This window comes from Miscanthus floridulus, chromosome 3 (assembly GCF_019320115.1).
Source record: "Miscanthus floridulus cultivar M001 chromosome 3, ASM1932011v1, whole genome shotgun sequence".
NCBI lineage: Eukaryota > Viridiplantae > Streptophyta > Magnoliopsida > Poales > Poaceae > Miscanthus > Miscanthus floridulus.
In genome coordinates, this window is record NC_089582.1 from 58,063,659 (window position 1) to 58,067,916 (window position 4,258).

The window sequence follows — 4,258 nt, forward strand, 5'->3', positions numbered from 1 at the left end:
GAAGGTCGGCGATGAGCTTGTTGAAGGCGGCTTTGAAGTTACCATTGTTGTCATTGACACCCATGGCAGCGTCGTAGGATCGGGCTAGTCTCTGAGATACCAGGTGTAAGAGTCGTGATGGGGGATGGGGTTGGTGGCTGTGGAGGAGGGGGTTGGTAGCTAGCATTGGTAGCATGGGAGGGAGAGGTGGCATAGGGAGAGGGGGAGGGAGAGGTGGCACAGGGAGAGGGGTGGCAGGGAGAGGCGGCGCAGGGAGAGGGGGCAGCAAGCATAGGGAGAGAGGGAGAGGGGTAGGGAAGGAGCAATCGCTCTTCTATTGCTTAGTTTGATGATTACATCCCCCTAGTATTTATAGTCCCTATCGGACTTGCTTCAAGCAACCTATGGTAGATCCTTATAGATTGGATTCTCCCTTCCATACTATCCAAACTCTAATACCATAACTAACCAAACTCTAACCAACTTGGTATGGTAACTCGAGGTGATGACGGTGGGAGCGACGGTGCCCTCCCCCTAGGCGCGCAGCCCTAGGACATGTTGGAGATGCCTGATGCCCCTCCTTGGGCCTCCCTTGGCCATTTGCTCGAGGTTGGGGGGCCCCCCATCATATGTATGACATAGCATCTCCTAATCAGATATGCTATAAGGAATATGTTTAGGAGAGTTTAAGGCCAAACTGATTTTGAAATTCTGAGACATGTTTTGCTTCTTTTGAAGGGGAATTTGGTCTATAATGATAATGTTGGTAATGCAAAAAAATCTTCTGTACTTATTCAAATTGACAAACAACCTAAATGCATATTTTGAACAGAATAGATGGATTGGATTTCATAAATAGTATTGAGATAGGATGCACTGCAGTTTAATAAAAAGGGCTCCCATGTAAAAGCACTTCACTCTAAAGAGATTTCGTTGAGAAGTCATTATTATTTTCTTGTGAATTTATGATTTGCTTGGTGCCAATATTTATTACCAATTACAAGCTTCCCAAGAAAATTCTGTCTTTGATTTCAAAGACCGGCAAATTCCACTTGGACGGCGTTTTAGGTGAATTTCCCCACACAAGACAACTCGATCTATTGCCATTTTTCATATGCATTATTAGTTCCTTATGTTTTTACTATCTCATTGTTTCAATATCTTTCTGGAAATAGGAATGCAACCTTGCTTCCATTATTTATTTGGTCACGTGATGAGTAGCATGTTTTTTATTATTTTTCCTGCTCCCTATACCATTGATTGAATTGATATGCCTGACTGTTGTGAAATTGTAAAATAAATTGTACTCCTTTTGGTTTGAAATAAGTGATGCTTTGATGTTGTCTTGACTCAGTAGTCCAAATGTTGACACCAAAATACATTTTGTATATTGGGTTTGAATGTTTGAAAGTGATGTGAGCAGATTTGTCTTGAATAGTTTCATAAAAGCGTACATTTGCTATATTTTATACACATATTGCAATAAAAAGTAGTAGTCAAAGTGGCACCCTCAAAACATCACTGCTTTGTGATTAGAACTTAGAAGCCCTTCAGCCATGCACAGTCAATTTGCACCTTTATCGAGCATTTCCAACCAATAATATTAGTCAATCAAAAAGAAATTTCTTCATATTTTGTTCAGTTTATAAGTCAATTCTTAATAATCTTTCCCCTTCCCACAGCATCCAAAATATCCCACAAATCATATATTCTACTTAGCCCAACATATGTAAATATCGAACATATTCCCATCCTTAATGTAGTGTTTCTGACTCCATGCAATTCTTTCAGATACTATATATTGTGTCAAAATGTATAAATTTCTCTTAGCAATTGGTGCTTCCATTTCAGATCACTTAAGTTATGGATGGTCTTGAGGCTTTATGGCGTGGATAACCTTCAAAGCCACATTGGAAAGCATATAGAGTTAGCCAAACATTTCGAACAACTTGTGATCTCTGATTCAAGATTCGAGGTAAAATGAATAAGAAACCAGCTAACTTATTTTTGGTACTAATAAACTCATCAGAAAGCACAATATATTTTCTTCTCTACCATAACTTGATATATGTCGAATTCATTACAACAATTCAGGTAGTGACTCCAAGGACCTTTTCACTTGTTTGTTTCCGCCTTGTGCCCCTGGCATCTGACCAAGATAATGGTCGCAAATTGAACTATGACCTAATGGATGCCGCTAACTCAAGTGGGAAGTGTCGATGCGGGACCCACAGGATACCCCGCAAGGGAAAGAGAAGATCTAGTCCAACTAGGATTCTTCCCATGTGATCTTAGTAGTAGTACTATTTAGTAATCCTACTAGGATCTCTCATTGTAAACTGACTAGGACTCTGGCCTCCTGACTATATAAAGGAGGGCAGGGCTCCTGGGGAAAACAATAATTGAACAACTGTACAACACTTTACAATCAATCTAACGCAAAGGCTAACGCCGACTGGACGTAGGGTTATTACTCGATCCACGATCGAGGGCCTGAACCAGGATAAATCGACTGTCTCTTGCATTAACCATCGAGTTCAGCATACACCGAAGCCCGAACATACTGCCCCGAGTACCCCCGTGGCAGGCTATCGGTGGTAAAACATCGACAACTGGCGTGCCAGGTAGGGGCTTTCGGTGAATTTGCATCCAAGAGCTCGATGGACCTCAACAACATGATCTTCTCAACGGGATCCACTTTCATCTTCGGCTCATGGATCTGCGAGGCGGACAACAATGGCAAGCTCCAAAGTCATCTCCTCAAAGATTCGAAACACCATGAAGACGATTCTATTCCGACAACCATGACAAATCAAATCTCCAGAGGATTCGCGTAGCTCATAGTGTCTGATTCAACTCAGGTTCCGCAGCTTTGCGCATCCGTCTCGAATTCGAGCTCTGCATTTTAGTTGGAGTCTTATCCGAGTCCTTTTGGGAAACCGAGTTCTTTTCCGATGGGACTTAAGAACACGGCCTTGACCTATCAAGAATACAACTCAGAGTACGCGCAGAATCCCTTCAAGAAGTCAGATCTTCCTCCACTTAGACTCCAAAACATGGCAACATCTTATCAGGGATAGTTTGAAAGATCTTTCAATCCAATGCTTGGGATACCACTGACAGGAGCCCAGGAGGGTCTCGTGCTAACGATAACATCACAAGACTATATCATCCACTGGCCAGGTTCCATTCCTGAAGATAGCGGAACCCAACTAGTTGGCACAACAATAGCTATTCTACCTTACCAAGAAGGAGACTCGATCTATGACATCAAGGCATCTACTGAAGTCATCAGCAACTCCAACAGTATGAAAACTAACACCAATAACAGAATGGCTCACGCATGGGAAGTGCTCATGGTTCGACGTCCTTGGTCACCATTAAATCCCCCAGAAGCACCCGATGTCAGGTCATCAGATGAATCAGAATCCAACATATCACCCTTTGCCCAGGCCTACGATGGAGAAACCGAGAGTCAGAAACAAGCTAGAGAAAGGAAAAACAAGTTGAAGCAAGGGCGCCAACACCGTGCTAGGCAGCACAGGGAAGCCTGGATCAGATACGAGTCAGATTTGGCTGAATACGACAGAAGAAAATCACAACGAGAAGTCAAAGGAAGACGCATGGCGAATACGCCTTACGATAAGATTCGAGAAGTATTAGAAGAACTCAGAGCAACTTCACATCCCGGTGAGAAGTATGAACAGCTCCAAGATTTGCTCCGGTCAACGATCCCGAGAACGCATAAAGAGAGAGACCAATCAAGACTACCCGCTAGATCAACAACCCACAGGCAAGAAGATCAAAATCAAAGGAAGTCTGCTTTCGAAAGACTTGGGCCAGGTGGAAGCCATAACGGAGGAAGTAGGAAGGAACATAATCAAGGTCACCAATTTGAACAACCAAGAAAGACCAGGAGTAAGGTGCCTACCTAGACAGCCTCACAGAATTATTCCCATCAAAACAACAATTGGCCAGAAGGAGGTGTCGAATCCGAATTCAAAGAAGCCAGAACACACGACAGATTTCCCTGCTTCGCGAACAGGCTTGCATCGGTATGATTACCTCACAAGTTCAAACCGTCTAACCACTCTAAGTATAATGGCAAAACTGAACCAAGGCAATGGCTCAGAATATATTCACAATCAATTGAACTAGCCGGAGGAGACAACGATATCAAGACCCTGTTCTTTCCCATGGCACTAGAAACTATGCCCCTCCAATGGTTTGATAAATTGAACCCAGGGTCGATTAGAAATTGGGAGGACATGCAAAGAGC

At 43.1% G+C, this 4,258-nt stretch overlaps 1 long non-coding RNA gene across 1 annotated transcript; it reads left to right on the plus strand.

Annotated features, from left to right (window-relative positions):
* The first annotated feature begins 982 nt into the window (after positions 1–982).
* LOC136545805 (uncharacterized) lies at positions 983–2,193 on the plus strand. Its single transcript, XR_010781153.1, has 3 exons — positions 983–1,047; positions 1,831–1,954; positions 2,074–2,193. It is a non-coding gene; the product is annotated as an uncharacterized lncRNA (long non-coding RNA).
* The last annotated feature ends 2,065 nt before the right edge of the window (positions 2,194–4,258 follow it).